A 20,249-nucleotide genomic window follows, 5' to 3' on the forward strand; every position below is an offset into this window, starting at 1 on the left:
ACGCCTCTCTCTGAACCCACACAGAATCAGATTTCTACCCTTACATCCGAATGAAGAGATACGCTACGATATTATCATGCTGATATATGTATTGCTTGTGGAAGCTGCGTATGGCGGACAGAAATGAAGAGCCATTGGTGTCGCCCATGCAGTATTTTAAAGTAGAAATAACGCAGCTGAAGCTATGCTGCATGTAGCATTAGGAAGCACCACCGTTTTTAGAACGTCTGTGTGAATCGCTGTCCTCTATGTAAATTATTACTCTCTGTGTGTGACCTGTGTAACCTGTGTGTTGTGTACCATGTATTTTTTGTATCCTCTGTATTTGGATGCTGCGGTGTGCATCATTCATTCATCATCCATCACTCATTAGCACTGTACAGTCATAGTTTATTTTAATGTTTGTAAATAAACGTTATTGCCTGGTCGAAAAAAAAGTGTCAGGATGGCCGAGTGGTCGAAGGCGCTGCGTTCAGGTCGCAGTCCGGTTTTCCGGGCGTGGGTTCGAATCCCACTTCTGACATACCTCTTTTATTTTACGGATTCTCACTCTGGCGTAAAGCACAGCTGTCATAAAATGAAGCGTGGCTGCTACGAAAATCGCAAAGGCCTCTGTTGCATCTCGACGACGTTATCACGTGGCTGTCAAAAGAAAAGACCTCGGATTTGTGGACATACAGCTGAGGAAAACTAACCCAGAGTCCTTTTGCGTGTCAGGAAGTGCCTGAGTGGTTAGATACAGTCTGCGAAAGGCTGTATGTTTTGTAGAAGTTGTGTTATTGACGTGTCCGGTATAGAGGAGAAACACCGTATTCCCTCTCTGTGATTGTGTCGTATTGTGTATGGTATTGTGAGTTATTGAGTCGAACGTGACTCAGAGTAGTAAGCTCTGAAAATAAAGGTGGAAAAGAAAAAAAAAAGTCAGGATGGCCGAGTGGTCTAAGGCGCTGCGTTCAGGTCGCAGTCCGATTATCCGGGCGTGGGTTCGAATCCCACTTCTGACATACCTCTTTTATTTTACGGATTCTCACTCTGGCGTGAAGCACAGCTGTCATAAAATGAAGCGTGGCTGCTACGAAAATCGCAAAGGCCTCTGTTGCATCTCGACGACGTTATCACGTGGCTGTCAAAAGAAAAGACCTCGGATTTGTGGACATACAGCTGAGGAAAACTAACCCAGAGTCCTTTTGCGTGTCAGGAAGTGCCTGAGTGGTTAGATACAGTCTGCGAAAGGCTGTATGTTTTGTAGAAGTTGTGTTATTGACGTGTCCGATATAGAGGAGAAACACCGTATTCCCTCTCTGTGATTGTGTCGTATTGTGTATGGTATTGTGAGTTATTGAGTCGAACGTGACTCAGAGTAGTAAGCTCTGAAAATAAAGGTGGAAAAGAAAAAAAAAGTCAGGATGGCCGAGCTTTTTTCTTGCTTCCGGTTTCGTACGGAACGGTCGCAGGTAACATGAGCTCCGATGGAGTGACAACAACGGCTAGGCTTAGCCGGGAAAACGGTGTGAATATGAAGACAACGGAATGCCAGGAGTACAGAATTTTTCTGCCGAGTTTACCTGCTGGAAAAGTTGGAAAAAATACTGTTGTGCTGCATGGTGACATCACCGGACGACCCTACTGCAAGGAAGACTTCAAACCTGCGCTGAAAGAACTGATCAAAGGTACGGAAATCGCGGCGTTTGGTGTTTATCAGTTGAACCATATCTGGCTTTTAACGACGCACAACGAGGAAACAAAACAGAAGCTACTCAATGCAAAAGAATGCATTGTGAAGGGGAAGCGCTGCTTGATTATCGACTGTTGTCAACAGGAAATCGTAGCGAAGCTGCACTGGTTGCCTTATCATGTACCCGACGACAGTGTAAGCAAGGCGTTTGAGGTGTTCGGACAGGAAATAATCGTTAGTCGAGAAAAATGGACCGACGACTAGTTTCATGACGTTGAATCGACAACAAGGGTACTTAAAATGAAACTCAAAGAAGGCGTGACGGTCACATTATTCCTCACCAGATGAGGTTGTGTGGGAAATCGGTTCTTGTGTCAATACCTGGAAGACTCCCCCTATGCCTGCGGTGCAGGGAGCTGGGTCATGTCAGGAGACAATGCAGGGCTCCGAGATGTAGTAAATGTCGACGATATGGACATGATGATGAAAGCTGTGTACGCTCCTATGCGTCTGTAACGAAGGAGGTGCGTGAAGAAGCTGATGAGAACCTCATGGACGAGGCCGATATGGATGAAATTCAACAAGACAAACAAGAGGCGGATAAGGAGGGTGATGCAGTAACCGGTGCGACCAGCAGTAAAGTCGACGATGACAGAAAGCTCCTTGAAGCGCAAGTAACAACGCATGAAGAAGACCTGCGGGACGTTCATTCTACTAGCTTCAGCGAACAGAGTTGTGAGGGGGAACATACCGAGCTGGACAGTGAAAAAAAAGAAGAAATAAGAAGTGATCAGGCATTACAAGAGGAAACCGTAGAAGATTGGAAGAACACCTTAACTCCAGTGGAGTCATGGGCCTCACGGAAGAGGACAGGTGGGAAGTTCAAAAAACATGTAAAACCAAATATACCATACGACCCAAGGGATCGTGGGAAAGCTCAGATACAGCAAAACAACAATGACGGCTAAGTTATTAGTAGCAACTTTAAACGTTGTAAGCTTAATCTCCAGGAAACGAAAACAGTGGCTACTGGACTTACTGATTAAACAGAAAATTGATATAATGTGCATCCAAGAAACCAAGATCACGTCAGTGGAGGACGAGGATTATCTCATCCAGTTTTTCAAACAGAGCTTTCAAGTTTTCCATTCACGTGCTAGCAGCGGGAGTGGGGGAACGGCAATCCTTGTGCGCAGGAATGAATGGCTGCGAGTCATCCCCGATATAGGACACGACGAAGGTGGGAGGGTCAGTGCGGTGGACTGCTTGGTGAACGATGATATGATTAGATTTATTTCGATCTACGCCCCGAATGACGCCTCCGAGCGAAAGCAATTCTTCCGCTATCTCAAGGATTTCTTGGATACCCCAGCAAAAGTTTTCCTGTGTGGCGACTTTAACTGTGTGTTGACAGTGTCAGGTAAGACTGGGAGAGGTGCGATTAACGATGGTAGCACAAGTGAACTGAGGAAAATCATCGAGGAAAACAACCTTATTGATTTTATGTATGTTGCTCCTGAATGCAAGGTGAAATACACGCTCTGGCAGAGCACCAGTCACGCGAGGCTCGACAGAATCTATATTTCTGATGAGACAGATACGGCAGACGGGAGGTACAACTTCACGCCACTCTTCATGTCTGACCATGGGTTGGTTACGGCGGAACTAACTAGACTGCAAAACAGGGTAACACGAAAGAGTAGTGATCTTCCATGGAAATTCAACGAAAGCATACTGGAGGACGAAAGTTTCATCGCGGAGATTAAAGAGAAAATAAGAGAAGTGATAGAAGAAAGCGTGGACGCCTGTCGCTGGGAGTTATTTAAGGCGGACGTTAAAAGAATTGCTGTCCGGTACAGTCAGCTAAGAGCAGCTGAAAGAAGAGCAGAAGAAAAGGCGATGGTAGACACCTTAAAGATGCTGGTGGTTGAGGATGAACGAAACCCTGGTATGTTCATTGAGGATATACGTCAATGCAAAAAGAGTATCTTCAAGTTGAAGTTAGAGCACTACCGAGGTGCAATGATCAGAAGCAGAGTAACGACGTTAGAAAGTGAGGAGAGGCCAGCTAAAGTATTTAGAACGTTGGAGAAGAAACGGGCTAATAACAATTCTATAAGAAGAATAAGGAAAGGGTCAGAAGTTATTGAAGACGCCTCTCGGATCGAAGAAGAATTCCTGAATACGTATCAAAACCTGTTTGAAGAACAGTGTTCGGTAAGAGAAAACTTTGGTCAGTATAGTGCCATGCTCTCAAAAATCAGCGAGGAGAAAAGGGATGTAATTAATGCTCCCATAACAAAGTCGGAAGTGGAAAGAGCTATCAAGAAGCTCAAGAAAAACAAAGCGCCCGGCATCGACGGCATAGGCTCCAGTTTCTACATTAAATTCTGCGAGGACCTCGCTCCTGTTATAGTGAATGTGTTTGATGATATACACAGCAGGAAACTTCTTCCACCTTCCATGAGACGCGCTTTGGTAGTACTTATTCCAAAGAAGACACAACACGAGCAAATTCCTGAAGTGAGTGACTACAGGCCAATTAGCCTACTAACAACGCACTATAAAATCTTGGCAAAAATCTTGGCTGAGCGTCTCGCGTATGTACTTCGTGACATCATTGGCGAACACCAGACGTATGGCATCAAGGGACGATCGATCGCAACAAACCTTCATATGATGAGAACAATTTGTGAGGTTGCTAGCACAACGGGTCCCGCTTCAGCAGTTTTACAAGCAGACCTAAGCAGAGCATTTGATCGTGTACGACATGATTTCCTGTTTGCATTGCTTCGGTGGTGCGAGGTCGGGGATTACGTACAAAACTGGGTAGAAATCTGCTACAAGGAACTAGTTATGAACCTTCTGATCAACGGCGAGAAAACGAAGAGCATCCCACTACAGCGATCAGTCAGACAGGGGTGCCCGTTATCGCCTGTACTATTCGCCTTGTATCTTGAGCCGCTGTGCAGAAAGATTATAAATGACGAATTGATTCAAGGTCTGCGGTTGCAGCAGATAGAAATAAAACTTATGGCGTATGCGGATGATGTGGCCGTCATATGTACTTCCAAAAGCCAGATTGCGAGGGCAGTGGGACACATCAAGAATTTCTGCGCTGCATCGGGAGCTGCCCTCAATCTGAAAAAAACGTTTGGTTCATGGTTAGGACAATGGGACAGCGCACCGAGAGATTTCGTGGGCGCAACCTGGTCGACTGCGGTGGGAAGATACCTCGGTATCCGATTTACAACAATGGCTGTACTCAAAGAAGATTGGCAGGCCAGGATCAGAGGTCTCCAAACACAGCTGCGTCATTGGAATGGCAGAAGAATATCGGTTTTCAACCGTAGTTTCGTTTGTAACACGGCGTTATACCCAGTGGTACTCTACCATGCACAGGTTGGTCCGTGCGATTCAGCAACCACGCACAAAGTGCACCGAACTTTTGCGACGTTTATATGGAATTCGCAAATGGAGAAAATGCGAAGGGAGAATCTCTTTCATCCCCTATCCCAAGGCGGTCTCGGGCTAGTCAACGTTGCTGTGAAGTTATTGGTGCATAAGTTCATTTACTTCCGAGACCAGAAGAACGAGGTACTAAGGGGAGCGATACAAAACATCGGAGCTGTCTATCTGTTGGAATGGATAGTGACCACAGCTCGTGTCCTGAAACCGTCAGCAGCTCTGCGGTTTTATGGAGATATAGCCAAAGCTGTCCGATTCTTCACTGAAAGATATTCTTGGGAATATCTATCATCAGTAAAAAAGAAGAAACTTTATTGGGACACTATCAGCCTGTTGCTGCCGCTTCCCCGTTACAGAAGCGTTCGGTTGGGGAAAGAAGCAGATGTTCTGTGCAGAGTTAGAAGCTTCCCGGTGTCAACATCGGCCAATGATTTCTTTTGGTCATTTCATACGGAAACATTGCCCGTCAAAGTGTGGCGGAAAAGCAAAGGATTCTTCGTCCCGTGGTCACTCCGGTGTGACAGCTGCTATCAAGAGGATGAAACCCTTCCGCACGACTTTATGGGATGCCGGAAAGCTATTCAGTTCTGGGCGGCGTTAACAACCTTCGTCGGATCAGACACACAACTGGAATGGAATGACCTCAGGTTCCTCAGGGTTAGCAGTGACAAATGCGAGGGGGCGATGGACATTATTGTGCTTCTCGGGCTATATGCAATTTGGAGACATAGGATGGAATTCTATAATTGTGTGGCGGACATCAGGTCTCCATGGAATGTGTTCGTAAGTGCACTGATCACCACAATCAGCGTGATAGAAGCAAAAGATCTGGACGCAGGACGACCTTGGCTGAAGCTAAAGGAGAGGTTGAGGAAAGCTCCATATCCGCGGTGGTAGGAACTGCAGGGGAACCAGAAATGACTGAATAGTCATGGAACGAGGCAGCTACGAGCAACTTCTGTCGCACACAAGCTTGCTTTTAGACAAGGGGTCTCACGCCCGCATCTTTCTCGCTCCAGGGAGCGAAAAAAAAGTGTGTGTACAATGTGGTTTTAAATAAATGATAAAAAAAAGAAAGTCTGGATGGCCGAGTGGTCTAAGGCGCTGCGTTCGGGTCGCAGTCCGATTCTCCGGGCGTGGGTTCGAATCCCACTTCTGACATATCTGTTTTATTTTACGGATGCTCACTCTGGCGTGAAGCACAGCTGTCATAAAATGAAGCGTGGCTGCTACGAAAATCGCAAAGGCCTCTGTTGCATCTCGACGACGTTATCACGTGGCTGTCAAAAGAAAAGACCTCGGATTTGTGGACATACAGCTGAGGAAAACTAACCCAGAGTCCTTTTGCGTGTCAGGAAGTGCCTGAGTGGTTAGATACAGTCTGCGAAAGGCTGTATGTTTTGTAGAAGTTGTGTTATTGACGTGTCCGGTATAGAGGAGAAACACCGTATTCCCTCTCTGTGATTGTGTCGTATTGTGTATGGTATTGTGAGTTATTGAGTCGAACGTGACTCAGAGTAGTAAGCTCTGAAAATAAAGGTGGAAAAGAAAAAAAAAGTCAGGATGGCCGAGTGGTCTAAGGCGCTGCGTTCAGGTCGCAGTCCGATTCTCCGGGCGTGGGTTCGAATCCCACTTCTGACATATGTGTTTTATTTTACGGATGCTCACTCTGGCGTGAAGCACAGCTGTCATAAAATGAAGCGTGGCTGCTACGAAAATCGCAAAGGCCTCTGTTGCATCTCGATGACGTTATCACGTGGCTGTCAAAAGAAAAGACCTCGGATTTGTGGACATACAGCTGAGGAAAACTAACCCAGAGTCCTTTTGCGTGTCAGGAAGTGCCTGAGTGGTTAGATACAGTCTGCGAAAGGCTGTATGTTTTGTAGAAGTTGTGTTATTGACGTGTCCGGTATAGAGGAGAAACACCGTATTCCCTCTCTGTGATTGTGTCGTATTGTGTATGGTATTGTGAGTTATTGAGTCGAACGTGACTCAGAGTAGTAAGCTCTGAAAATAAAGGTGGAAAAGAAAAAAAAAGTCAGGATGGCCGAGTGGTCTAAGGCGCTGCGTTCAGGTCGCAGTCCGATTCTCCGGGCGTGGGTTCGAATCCCACTTCTGACATATGTGTTTTATTTTACGGATGCTCACTCTGGCGTGAAGCACAGCTGTCATAAAATGAAGCGTGGCTGCTACGAAAATCGCAAAGGCCTCTGTTGCATCTCGATGACGTTATCACGTGGCTGTCAAAAGAAAAGACCTCGGATTTGTGGACATACAGCTGAGGAAAACTAACCCAGAGTCCTTTTGCGTGTCAGGAAGTGCCTGAGTGGTTAGATACAGTCTGCGAAAGGCTGTATGTTTTGTAGAAGTTGTGTTATTGACGTGTCCGGTATAGAGGAGAAACACCGTATTCCCTCTCTGTGATTGTGTCGTATTGTGTATGGTATTGTGAGTTATTGAGTCGAACGTGACTCAGAGTAGTAAGCTCTGAAAATAAAGGTGGAAAAGAAAAAAAAAAAGTCAGGATGGCCGAGTGGTCTAAGGCGCTGCGTTCAGGTCGCAGTCCGATTCTCCGGGCGTGGGTTCGAATCCCACTTCTGACATATCTGTTTTATTTTACGGATGCTCACTCTGGCGTGAAGCACAGCTGTCATAAAATGAAGCGTGGCTGCTACGAAAATCGCAAAGGCCTCTGTTGCATCTCGATGACGTTATCACGTGGCTGTCAAAAGAAAAGACCTCGGATTTGTGGACATACAGCTGAGGAAAACTAACCCAGAGTCCTTTTGCGTGTCAGGAAGTGCCTGAGTGGTTAGATACAGTCTGCGAAAGGCTGTATGTTTTGTAGAAGTTGTGTTATTGACGTGTCCGTCCGGTATAGAGGAGAAACACCGTATTCCCTCTCTGTGATTGTGTCGTATTGTGTATGGTATTGTGAGTTATTGAGTGGAACGTGACTCAGAGTAGTAAGCTCTGAAAATAAAGGTGGAAAAGAAAAAAAAAGTCAGGATGGCCGAGTGGTGTAAGGCGCTGCGTTCAGGTCGCAGTCCGATTCTCCGGGCGTGGGTTCGAATCCCACTTCTGACATATCTGTTTTATTTTACGGATGCTCACTCTGGCGTGAAGCACAGCTGTCATAAAATGAAGCGTGGCTGCTACGAAAATCGCAAAGGCCTCTGTTGCATCTCGATGACGTTATCACGTGGCTGTCAAAAGAAAAGACCTCGGATTTGTGGACATACAGCTGAGGAAAACTAACCCAGAGTCCTTTTGCGTGTCAGGAAGTGCCTGAGTGGTTAGATACAGTCTGCGAAAGGCTGTATGTTTTGTAGAAGTTGTGTTATTGACGTGTCCGGTATAGAGGAGAAACACCGTATTCCCTCTCTGTGATTGTGTCGTATTGTGTATGGTCTTGTGAGTTATTGAGTCGAACGTGACTCAGAGTAGTAAGCTCTGAAAATAAAGGTGGAAAAGAAAAAAAAAGTCAGGATGGCCGAGTGGTGTAAGGCGCTGCGTTCAGGTCGCAGTCCGATTCTCCGGGCGTGTGTTCGAATCCCACTTCTGACATATCTGTTTTATTTTACGGATGCTCACTCTGGCGTGAAGCACAGCTGTCATAAAATGAAGCGTGGCTGCTACGAAAATCGCAAAGGCCTCTGTTGCATCTCGATGACGCTATCACGTGGCTGTCAAAAGAAAAGACCTCGGATTTGTGGACATACAGCTGAGGAAAACTAACCCAGAGTCCTTTTGCGTGTCAGGAAGTGCCTGAGTGGTTAGATACAGTCTGCGAAAGGCTGTATGTTTTGTAGAAGTTGTGTTATTGACGTGTCCGGTATAGAGGAGAAACACCGTATTCCCTCTCTGTGATTGTGTCGTATTGTGTATGGTATTGTGAGTTATTGAGTCGAACGTGACTCAGAGTAGTAAGCTCTGAAAATAAAGGTGGAAAAGAAAAAAAAAAGTCAGGATGGCCGAGTGGTCTAAGGCGCTGCGTTCAGGTCGCAGTCCGATTCTCCGGGCGTGGGTTCGAATCCCACTTCTGACATATCCGTTTTATTTTACGGATGCTCACTCTGGCGTGAAGCACAGCTGTCATAAAATGAAGCGTGGCTGCTACGAAAATCGCAAAGGCCTCTGTTGCATCTCGATGACGTTATCACGTGGCTGCCAAAAGAAAAGACCTCGGATTTGTGGACATACAGCTGAGGAAAACTAACCCAGAGTCCTTTTGCGTGTCAGGAAGTGCCTGAGTGGTTAGATACAGTCTGCGAAAGGCTGTATGTTTTGTAGAAGTTGTGTTATTGACGTGTCCGGTATAGAGGAGAAACACCGTATTCCCTCTCTGTGATTGTGTCGTATTGTGTATGGTATTGTGAGTTATTGAGTCGAACGTGACTCAGAGTAGTAAGCTCTGAAAATAAAGGTGGAAAGGAAAAAAAAAAGTCAGGATGGCCGAGTGGTCTTAGGCGCTGCGTTCAGGTCGCAGTCCGATTATCCGGGCGTGGGTTCGAATCCCACTTCTGACATATCTGTTTTATTTTACGGATGCTCACTGTGGCGTGAAGCACAGCTGTCATAAAATGAAGCGTGGCTGCTACGAAAATCGCAAAGGCCTCTGTTGCATCTCGACGACGTTATCACGTGGCTGTCAAAAGAAAAGACCTCGGATTTGTGGACATACAGCTGAGGAAAACTAACCCAGAGTCCTTTTGCGTGTCAGGAAGTGCCTGAGTGGTTAGATACAGTCTGTGAAAGGCTGTATGTTTTGTAGAAGTTGTGTTATTGACGTGTCCGGTATAGAGGAGAAACACCGTTTTCCCTCTCTGTGATTGTGTCGTATTGTGTATGGTATTGTGAGTTATTGAGTCGAACGTGACTCAGAGTAGTAAGCTCTGAAAATAAAGGTGGAAAAGAAAAAAAAAAAGTCAGGATGGCCGAGTGGTCTAAGGCGCTGCGTTCAGGTCGCAGTCCGATTCTCCGGGCGTGGGTTCGAATCCCACTTCTGACATATCCGTTTTATTTTACGGATGCTCACTCTGGCGTGAAGCACAGCTGTCATAAAATGAAGCGTGGCTGCTACGAAAATCGCAAAGGCCTCTGTTGCATCTCGATGACGTTATCACGTGGCTGCCAAAAGAAAAGACCTCGGATTTGTGGACATACAGCTGAGGAAAACTAACCCAGAGTCCTTTTGCGTGTCAGGAAGTGCCTGAGTGGTTAGATACAGTCTGCGAAAGGCTGTATGTTTTGTAGAAGTTGTGTTATTGACGTGTCCGGTATAGAGGAGAAACACCGTATTCCCTCTCTGTGATTGTGTCGTATTGTGTATGGTATTGTGAGTTATTGAGTCGAACGTGACTCAGAGTAGTAAGCTCTGAAAATAAAGGTGGAAAGGAAAAAAAAAAGTCAGGATGGCCGAGTGGTCTTAGGCGCTGCGTTCAGGTCGCAGTCCGATTATCCGGGCGTGGGTTCGAATCCCACTTCTGACATATCTGTTTTATTTTACGGATGCTCACTGTGGCGTGAAGCACAGCTGTCATAAAATGAAGCGTGGCTGCTACGAAAATCGCAAAGGCCTCTGTTGCATCTCGACGACGTTATCACGTGGCTGTCAAAAGAAAAGACCTCGGATTTGTGGACATACAGCTGAGGAAAACTAACCCAGAGTCCTTTTGCGTGTCAGGAAGTGCCTGAGTGGTTAGATACAGTCTGTGAAAGGCTGTATGTTTTGTAGAAGTTGTGTTATTGACGTGTCCGGTATAGAGGAGAAACACCGTTTTCCCTCTCTGTGATTGTGTCGTATTGTGTATGGTATTGTGAGTTATTGAGTCGTACGTGACTCAGAGTAGTAAGCTCTGAAAATAAAGGTGGAAAAGAAAAAAAATTTAGTTGGCTTCCACGAACAAAGCTTGCAGTTGACAGGGTTTTATCAGGAGGTCGTGGATTGCATCAACTTTCTAAATGTCAGGGGTCGGATTCACAAACGCGATCGTAAGCTACGCTATGATGCGCTAAGACGTCGTAGCCTGCGACGCGCGCACGACGGCGTCGTAAGCGCGATTCACAAAGCTATCGTAGTGGAGAGGGTACCCCCTTTGACGAGGAAGAGGAATTTGCTCGCTTCCTGTCACGTGCACCTCGGAGAGGAACAGCCAAAGGGTGCGAGACTATGTTTTTGCTATGGTAGCGATGACGAAAATTTGTAATCGCACCAATCAGAGTCGTCCCGTTAGAAGAAGACGAAGTTGTTCGTCCCCAAATGTTTTGTTACTGCACGTGCTCTCGGTGTTTCGGTAGCCATAATGGATGTCATGCAATCACAGGCGAAACGCGTTCGATGACACAGCAAATATATTCCCAGTATGTTCGTCTCGGGGAGGGGGTGGGTGAGGGTGTTTTGTAAGCGGTGTGTGACACGCAGTTTTGCAGCTCTTTTGTCTTCTTTTGCCTTTCTTGCAGACAATTTGGAAGGGTGTTGGGGGTGTCTTAGCGGGGTGTAGGGGATGCTTGAAAAATCCCTGCAACCCGATTTTACGGAGCACAAAGTTGAAGCATTCGTTGAGGGTTACCAAGCAAAAAAGTGCCTTAATGTCACTTCGGGGATGGTCTCGAAGGTTCTGTGGCAAAGTGCAATGCGTTGGCGCGTATTACGGAGTCTTTGGTTGCCATCTCCAAATCCACCGCTGCCAAATAACGCCGCCATCTTTCTTCGTAAGACTGGTCGGGAGCTCTCGCAGGATTCCGCCGTAAGCTGCGAAGATTTTGCAACGCGCGCCCTTCGTGAATCTACACTTCGTCGTAGCTTTCCCGTACGACGGAGATACGATAGATTTCGTCGCACGAGCTCTTTGTGAATCCGACCCCAGGTTTACCCCAGATTACCTCTTTTCGGTTTCAAAGAAAGTGTTGGCAGCCCATTTGATAGATACCTTGTTTCCCATGCCAATTTACAGACAAATTCCGTCTGAGTGGCCTGGAGCGGACGTTTTACACAGGGTCAAACGCATGCGCATAAAGCCAAATATGAAAACATTCTTTTTCAAGCTTCATACATCAACGCTCTCTGTGAAAGCATGGTTGGAACAGAAAGGCATATATGTTCCATGGTCTGCCAACTGCAGGTTTTGCCAAGTCCCTGAAACCGTTGACCACATCTTTCTTGATTGTACGGAAGCACAGTTTTTCTGGGACGACATACAGATTAAAGTACTGAATAAACGCCTCTCTCTGAACCCACATACAATCAGATTCCTACCTTTACATCCGAATGTAGATATACGTTACGATATTATCATGTTGACAGCTATGTATTGCTTGTGGAAGCTGCGTATGGCAGACAGAAATGAAGAGCCATTGGCGTCGCCCATGCAGTATTTTAAAGTAGAAATAACGCAGCTGAAGCCATGCTGCATGCAGCATTTGGAAGCACCACCGTGGTTAGAGCATCTGTGTGAATCGCTGTCCTCTATGTAAATTATTACTCTCTGTGTGTGACGTGTTTAACCTGTGTGTAGTGTACCATGTATTTTTTTGTATCCTGTGTATGTAAATTATTACTCTCTGTGTGTGACCTGTGTAACCTGTGTGTTGTGTACGATGTATTTTTTGTATCCTGTGTATTTGGACGCTACGGTGTGCATCATTCATTCTTCATACATCACTCATTAACACTGTGCAGTCATAGCTTATTTTAATGTTTGTAAATAAACGTTATAACCTGGTGGGAGAAAAAAAAAAGTCAGGATGGCCGAGTGGTCTAAGGCGCTGCGTTCAGGTCGCAGTCCGATTCTCCTGCGATTAAGCGATGCTCTCGTTATAGGTGAACGTGGGACTGTATCGACTGTAAGGACGTGAGTTACAAAAAGCTGTAATATTCAAGCATTAACGTTTGAACAATACCAGCGTGATGTTCACTTCGGTTTCTTTACAGGTAGTGTCCTGTCTCAACGGTCACGCATATGCGTGCAAAACTGCAACTGCTTCTCACATCGAAGAGGGGGCTGGTGCCACATGCTCGGACAATTATTCGTCGGCCATTTCATTTGAGGAAGTGTCGTGTTCGTCACTAAGGATGATCTTGGTTGAGCTTTGCAGTGCCAGCCTCGTGCATCGGAGTGGTTGTGTCCATGCAACGTGTGCTCCATATGTGTGTGTTGGGATTAGTGAACCGTGTATGCTTTCCATTCGGCCAACGATGCACGTTGGATACGTTGGATGAAATTTAAAGGTATGTGCACGCCAATAAAATTTGGTGTTTCAAGTTCAATGTCCTTGGTGCATTTTTTCCCCCTATTTTCTTCTTGTTCTTTTTTCTTTTTTTGCGAAGCCTGGAGATCATTTTCTGTTAGAGAACTCGAGAGGCATAATGTGTCTCGCGAATTAGTTGGTATAAGTATTCCTTCATTACGTCCGGTACACTGTGGCTCCTGGCGTCAGCAGCGATGTCGTACCAGTTGTTTCAGGGGGCACAGGGCACCTACAGCTTTCGCAGGCTTCCTCTTGAAGTCATCTGGTGCACTTTTTGAGAAATGTGCCAGTTGATCAGGCGGCACCTATCCGCCAATGGGTTTAGAATGTACATTGTACCTATTTGAGACGTACTTGTCTGAAGTTTGGGCTTCGGGCTTTCACAGCATTCTGCAGCCTCAGTGATGACTCGTTGCAAGTAGTAAGCAGCAGGCAGGTCGGGAAAAATCTGCTGTGCCTGTTTATTACTCACTACCTGCAGCATGCCGCAGAAAGCAGCGAAACCATGAAACCCAAATGACAGACAGTATGTCGCCAGCAGTACATGTCCATCTCAGTATGACTTTTTTTCAGGGCATTCAAGAAATCCTGTGAAGCGAAAAAGCCGCTGCTTCTTGCTCGCTCTTTCGCTGCCCCTTGAGGGCACATTAAGCTTTGGTACACTTTGATATATTGGCGTCAGAAGTTTTAAAGCAGTGTTGCCCATCAGGACTTTACATCATTCTTGTTGAATGTTTCTTTTAAGACCCCTTATGTATGAGACCGAGCTTTGTTATGCAATGCACAAAGCAGGTGCTTTGTATCCTGGCAAGCAAGAGTTTCATGCCATATATAGCTTCGGTGGTAATTGCGGTTCTAGTATTGATATTGTGGGGATTCGAAATGCGAGCGTTTATTGCGCTGACGATGGTAATGTGGATTCGGCTCGCGAGATCTGTCTCACAACTCTCCGGGCACAACTTCCCCCGTCTCCGGAGAGGAGCCATCCTGGCTAGGTGTAGGCGGTGGAGTGTCCTGGGGGGGTCGGGTGACGTACGGCTTGAGGCGAGACACATGGGCGGACTCGGTCGAACGGCGACGATGGTCGGTTGGGTGTTCTACCGGCTCGATGAGGTAAGTGACGTCGGAAAGGGCCCGGACGATTTGGTACGGGCCGACATAGTTGCAAAGGAATTTGGAGGCGTGACCCAGCTTCCGAAGAGGAACCCAAAGCCGCACACGCTGCCGAGGACTGTAGACGACGTTCACGTGGGTAGCGTCGTAGCGCTGCTTAGTGGCGGTTTGAACGTCAAATGTGCGGCACCGGGCGATCTGGCGGCACTCTTCAGCACGACAGGTGGCGTCCGCAAGGATGGGATTAGAGATGTTCGGCGCATACGGGAAGAGCGTGTCTATAGTGTGCACGGGTTCTCGTCCATACACCAGGTAGAAGGGGCTAAACCGGGTCGTGGACTGGGTGGCAGTGTTGTAGGCATAAACAAGATATGGGAGCAAGTCATCCCAGTTGTCTTGTTGAGGTGTGATGTAGAAAGAGAGCATGTCAGCCAGCGTGTGATTGAATCGTTCTGTTAACCCATTGGTCTGGTGGTACGGGGATGTCAGACGATGAGAAACAGAGCAACTGGAGAGGACCTCGTTGACAATGCGAGCGACAAACTGACAGCCGCGGTCGCTCAGAACGACTCTTCGCGCGCCGTGTTGCAGGAGGATGCGGTGAAGAAAGAACGCTGCAACCTCTGCCGCCGTAGCAGACGGGAGGGTTGAGGCGACGACAAACCTGGTTGCGTGGTCGACTGCAGTCACGATCTAGCGGTTACCAGAGGCAGACAACGGTAGCGGGCCGAAAAGGTCAATCCCAATGCGTTCAAAAGGATGCTCAGGGGGAGGTCACGGGTGGAGGGCACCGGAGGACGAAGAGGTTGTCTTCCGTTTTTGGCAGAGCTGGCAGGAAATAACATATTTGTAGATGCTTTTGTAGAGGCGCGGCCAAAAGAACTTTCGGCGAATTCGCTCGTATGTTTTGAAAAACCCTAAATGCCCTGCAGTTGGGTCGTCGTGAAATACTTGCAGTATCCTGCCGTGAAGATGTCGGGGTACAACTAGCAGAAGCCGGTCGCCTTCGGGCGTGTAGTTTCTCTTGTAGAGCACACCGTCTTGCAGTACGAAATGTTGGCTTCTGCGAACGAATTTTTTGTCAGCAGACGGAATAGAGCCGTTAAGATGACAAATGAGCTTCCGGGTCGATTCACCCTTAAGTTGTTCAACGGCGAAGTTGTCTGGATCAATCTGAGAAAGACACATGATGTCTTCGTAGGAAAGAGATGTGTGAGAGTCATCCATGTCGAGGGAACAGCGGGACAGGGCGTCGGCATCCTGATGTTTTTTTGCCTGACTTATATTGCACTAAAAAGTCGAACTCCTGTAAACGGAGGGCCCACCGTCCAAGGCGTCCAGAAGGATCTTTTAGAGAAGCCAGCCAGCAACCCGCGTGGTGATCGGTTATCACTTTGAAATGACGTCCGTAGAGGTATGGCCGAAACTTTCCTATAGCCCAGACGACCGCGAGGCATTCTTTTTCAGTTGCAGAGTAATTTTTTTCCGCTTTACTCAGCGTCCGGTTGGCGTACGCAAGTGCGTGCTCCATAGGAGCCTCAGGTTCTCTCTGGGCGAGAACGGCGCTTAATCCCGCACCACTGGCATCCGTGTGCAACTCGACGGGAAGAGAGGGGCAAAAGTGTCTTAGGATGGGGGCGGTGGTGAGAACTGCTTTTAGTTGCTCAAAGGCGGTGTTCTCGTCTGAATTCCAGATGAAGGTTGCATCACCGGAGAGGAGTGCAGTGAGACGTGCTGCGATGTGTGCATAACCTTTGATGAAGCGCCAGAAATACGAAGAGAGTCCCAAAAAGCTGCGGAGCTCTTTGACGCAAGTCGGTGTAGGGAAATTAGACACGGCCCGTATCTTGTCGGGATCAGGGGAGATCCCCTCCGCGGAGACGATGTGGCCAATCATTTTAATGCGTTCAAAACCAAAGTGGCATTTCTTCCGGTTGAGCTGGAGGCCTGCCCTTTGGAACGCCGAGAACACTGACTCCAGGCGATGCAAGTGATCCTCAAACGTTTCAGAGAAGACGACAACGTCGTCCAGGTAACACAGGCAGGTTTTCCAGCGAATACCTCTGAGGACACTATCCATCATACGCTCAAACGTTGCCGGAGCGTTACAAAGGCCGAACGGCATGACGTTAAACTCAAATAGGCCGTCAGGAGTGACGAATGCGGTCTTCGGCTTGTCTTCCTCCGCCATGGGAATTTGCCAATACCCAGATCGAAGGTCAAGCGACGAAAAGTACTTGGCTCCCTGCATAGAATCTAGGGCGTCGTCGATTCTGGGCATTGGGTAGACATCCTTGCAAGTAATCTTGTTAAGCCTACGGTAGTCGATGCAGAATCGAATAGAACCATCTTTTTTGGGAACCAAGACTACAGGGGACGACCAAGGACTCGATGACGGGCGAATTATCCCTTTAGACAGCATCTGTGTAACTTCTTGTTCGATGGTTGGACGCTCAGCGGGGGAAACGCGGTACGGACGTTGGCGGAGAGGTTTATCGGTCGTCGTCTTGATCGCATGCTCAACGTTGCGTGCAACGCCAAGAGGGGACTTATCAAGGTCGAACAAGTCGGTGAATTTGCGCAGCAGAGACAATAATTCAGCTTTTTGCTCCTGATCAAGAGTAGAGGACACCATCGGGGCAAGGGCCGAGTCGTCAATCTGCAGCAGGGCTGTTCCCACATGTGCCTCCTCAATGTTAGTAACTGTGCCAAAATCCACAAGCTCGCAGGTTGCGACGACAAAACCGGCAGGCAAAAGAACGGGCTCCAGAAGTGTGTTGGTAACAGGGAAGAAAGTATTCCCACCGGCGAGACGTGAAAGAGAGAATGGAGCGATGAGACCTCTGCGAGATAGGGTATCTTGGTTCGGAGACAATATGACGTCGACGTACGATGGTGCGAGTAGCGAAGAAACGGGTACGAAGGACGTAGCACGAGGCACAAGCACAATGTCTTCTGTAGCATGTAATTTGAATAGCCCACGGTCCTCCGAGTTTCGGTATGCAGGTTGTGTAGGTAACGAGATCTCACTCCGGGCATGATCAATAACAGCTTTGTTCTCTTCAAGGTAATCGCAGCCCAAGATGACATCGTGTGATGATGAGGGGAGCACTCGAAATTCCACAGGATAACTTACGTCGGAAATAGTGACGCGAGCAGTGCAGGTACCAACGGGACGGGAGATACTATTAAATGCTGACTTCAGACAGGCTCCACCGGCAAACGTCACCTTACGTAGCTTCTTGCACATGTCCAATGAGAGTACGGAAACAGATGAACCGGTATCGATCAATGCAGAGCAGGGGCTTCCATCAATAATGACATTAACGCAATTGCGGGGGCGATAGGGAGGAACATTTGCAGATGAAGCGAATTGTGCAGTGCGACCTCCAGGGACTGCATTTACGTGTTTCCCCGTGGAGGGGGCGACGCAAGACGAACCGGGCTGCGCGAAAGGGATCTCCATTGGCGACCAGGGGACCGTGAGCGTCGTGGGCTGGAAGCGTACCGAGCAGCTTGGGCGTCGCCACTGGACATGCCCTTGGGGCCGTAATAGGAGTATCCAAGAGGGCGGTCTGGAAAATGTTCATCGGCAAAGGAAGACGGTTGCGTGTATCGATGGCCGGACCAATATTGTTCCCGTTGGCGTCTTCTGCAGAACCTCATAATGTGCCCTGGTACCCCACAGTAATAACAAGTAAGCTGGCGTCTCGGCCGAGCAGCCGGCATAGGAGCAGCAGCGTGAGGGTACGGCGGCGCGTTGTGTTCCTGTGTTACAGCGGCGATCGTAGGCTTCGGTAGGTAAACTTCGGACAAATTAGCTCGGACAGCATCTGCATACGACAGGGGACGAGTCGGCGGCGATGATTGCGCGAGGGCGTTTGCAATTTCCTCGTGTACGATAGACTGCACCAAGGATGCGGGCTCCTGCGAAGTTCTGTAGCTGTTTGTAGCTACTGCTTTGGCAACTTCTTCCCGGACAATCTCACGGACCAGAAGGCGCAGATCACTGAGCGATGATGTACCATTCGTTGGCCCATAACTAACGTACGTCTCCCGATGTCGAAGATTTCTAGCATCCTGGAGTTTCTTGCAGAAATCAAGGATATCTGTTACAGTAGCGATGTCTTTGCTCATAATCAGCTGGAAAGCGTCCTCACGAATGCCCCTGAGGATGCAACGAATCTTCTCGGCATCAGTCATATCCGGGTTACAACGTTTGCAAAGGGACAGGACGTCTTCAATATAAGACATGTAGGACTCTTCGTTCAGCTGGATCCGGGAGGAAAGCTTCTTCTCAGCGTCTAGCTTTCTAAATGCCGGTCTGCCGAAAAGATCGCGGAAGCGGCTTGCAAATTGTCCCCAGTCTCTGAATTCTCCCTCGTGGTTGAGGAACCATGTCTTCGCTACACCGCAAAGGTAAAAAGCAACATTAATAAGTTTGCTCCCATCGTCCCACCTGTTGTGGCGGCAGACGCGACCGAATTCGTCTAGCCAATCGTCGACGTCTTGGCCGTCGACGCCGCTGAAGGAAGGAGGGTCACGTTGCCTTACGACAGGAGCGGCAGATGCCGATGTTGTGGCCTGCGTGGCCGGAACAGTACCGTTACCAGCTGCGACGGCTGGAGCACTGGTGGCCATGGACAGTACTCGTCGGCTTCGAAGTTCCAGGTTATGTTCCAGGAAGAAGTTCCGGGGTGCGTCTTTAAGCTGTAGTAGGGGTGCCTTGAGGAAGGGATCGATGAACGCACCTCCACCAAGTTGTGGGGATTCGAAATGCGAGCGTTTATTGCGCTGACGATGGTGATGTGGATTCGGCTCGCGAGATCTGTCTCACAATGTGGTGTTTGTCTGGTTTGGCCTCATTAGCAATACAAAGGATTGTAACTGCGGTAGCAATTGGACATCAAGCACTATGAAATAAAGAACCTGTGTACTTAACCTTCGTCTGGACTTTTCTTTTCAGGTGCATTTCCCAAATGCTGCAGTGGCTGTGCAGTGGCTGTGCATTTGGTGCTCATGGAAATTTCTTGTGTCCACAGTAATTAGCAGAGAGGCACAACCCCTGAATTATGTATGAGTAATTCAACTCCTCATTTATTGGACTGCGTACATGTGCATAGATTCACAGTTTCTGGCTGCTGGCATTTGTGAGAACTATAGCATCCATCTCTCAAGTAGCACATGTATTACTTGACAGATAAACGACACCTTTTTGAAGGGTGTAATATTACCAGGGGTGTTAAATTAAAAATAAAAGAAAATCCCTAAAGGGAGTTAGTTAGCAAATTACACCATTTTTTGAGGTTGTAGCCGATGGAAAAGGGTGTAATATTACACCCTAAAGGGAGTGAGTTATCGCACTTTGGGGTTACACCCTTATTACACCCTAAAGGGTATAAAAAAATTAAGAGTGATAGTAACCTTTAAAAATAAAGGTGGAAAAGAAAAAAAAGTCATGATGGCCGAGTGGTCTAAGGCGCTGCGCTCATGTCGCAGTCCGATTCTCCGGGCGTGGGTTCGAATCCCACTTCTGACATATCTGTTTCATTTTACGGATGCTCACTCTGGCGTTAAGGACAGCAGTCATAAAATGAAGCGTGGCTGCTAGCAAACGCAACATCGGAAAGGCCTCTGTTGCATCTCGATGACGTTATCACGTGATTTTCAAAAGAAAAGACCTCGGATTTGTGGAAATACAGCTAAGGAAAACTAACCCAGAGTTCCTTTGCGTGTCACGATG

The 20,249-nt window shown here is 47.7% G+C and overlaps 13 non-coding genes across 13 annotated transcripts; all 13 read left to right on the forward strand.

Annotated features, from left to right (window-relative positions):
• Window positions 1-439: 439 nt before the first annotated feature.
• Trnal-cag (transfer RNA leucine (anticodon CAG)) lies at window positions 440-523 on the forward strand. Its single transcript has one exon. It is a non-coding gene; the product is annotated as a tRNA-Leu (tRNA).
• A 397-nt stretch (window positions 524-920) lies between these two features.
• Window positions 921-1,004, forward strand: Trnal-cag (transfer RNA leucine (anticodon CAG)). Its single transcript has one exon. It is a non-coding gene; the product is annotated as a tRNA-Leu (tRNA).
• Window positions 1,005-6,220: 5,216 nt separating this feature from the next.
• Trnap-cgg (transfer RNA proline (anticodon CGG)) lies at window positions 6,221-6,304 on the forward strand. The gene has a single exon. It is a non-coding gene; the product is annotated as a tRNA-Pro (tRNA).
• Window positions 6,305-6,700: 396 nt separating this feature from the next.
• On the forward strand, window positions 6,701-6,784 carry Trnal-cag (transfer RNA leucine (anticodon CAG)). Its single transcript has one exon. It is a non-coding gene; the product is annotated as a tRNA-Leu (tRNA).
• A 396-nt stretch (window positions 6,785-7,180) lies between these two features.
• Trnal-cag (transfer RNA leucine (anticodon CAG)) lies at window positions 7,181-7,264 on the forward strand. Its single transcript has one exon. It is a non-coding gene; the product is annotated as a tRNA-Leu (tRNA).
• Window positions 7,265-7,662: 398 nt separating this feature from the next.
• Trnal-cag (transfer RNA leucine (anticodon CAG)) lies at window positions 7,663-7,746 on the forward strand. The gene has a single exon. It is a non-coding gene; the product is annotated as a tRNA-Leu (tRNA).
• Window positions 7,747-8,146: 400 nt separating this feature from the next.
• On the forward strand, window positions 8,147-8,230 carry Trnal-cag (transfer RNA leucine (anticodon CAG)). The gene has a single exon. It is a non-coding gene; the product is annotated as a tRNA-Leu (tRNA).
• Window positions 8,231-8,626: 396 nt separating this feature from the next.
• Window positions 8,627-8,710, forward strand: Trnal-cag (transfer RNA leucine (anticodon CAG)). The gene has a single exon. It is a non-coding gene; the product is annotated as a tRNA-Leu (tRNA).
• A 397-nt stretch (window positions 8,711-9,107) lies between these two features.
• Window positions 9,108-9,191, forward strand: Trnal-cag (transfer RNA leucine (anticodon CAG)). The gene has a single exon. It is a non-coding gene; the product is annotated as a tRNA-Leu (tRNA).
• Window positions 9,192-9,588: 397 nt separating this feature from the next.
• On the forward strand, window positions 9,589-9,672 carry Trnal-cag (transfer RNA leucine (anticodon CAG)). The gene has a single exon. It is a non-coding gene; the product is annotated as a tRNA-Leu (tRNA).
• A 398-nt stretch (window positions 9,673-10,070) lies between these two features.
• On the forward strand, window positions 10,071-10,154 carry Trnal-cag (transfer RNA leucine (anticodon CAG)). Its single transcript has one exon. It is a non-coding gene; the product is annotated as a tRNA-Leu (tRNA).
• A 397-nt stretch (window positions 10,155-10,551) lies between these two features.
• Window positions 10,552-10,635, forward strand: Trnal-cag (transfer RNA leucine (anticodon CAG)). Its single transcript has one exon. It is a non-coding gene; the product is annotated as a tRNA-Leu (tRNA).
• A 9,326-nt stretch (window positions 10,636-19,961) lies between these two features.
• Window positions 19,962-20,045, forward strand: Trnam-cau (transfer RNA methionine (anticodon CAU)). Its single transcript has one exon. It is a non-coding gene; the product is annotated as a tRNA-Met (tRNA).
• The last annotated feature ends 204 nt before the right edge of the window (window positions 20,046-20,249 follow it).

Source organism: Ornithodoros turicata, chromosome 1 (assembly GCF_037126465.1).
Source record: "Ornithodoros turicata isolate Travis chromosome 1, ASM3712646v1, whole genome shotgun sequence".
Taxonomy (NCBI): Eukaryota; Metazoa; Arthropoda; class Arachnida; order Ixodida; family Argasidae; genus Ornithodoros; species Ornithodoros turicata.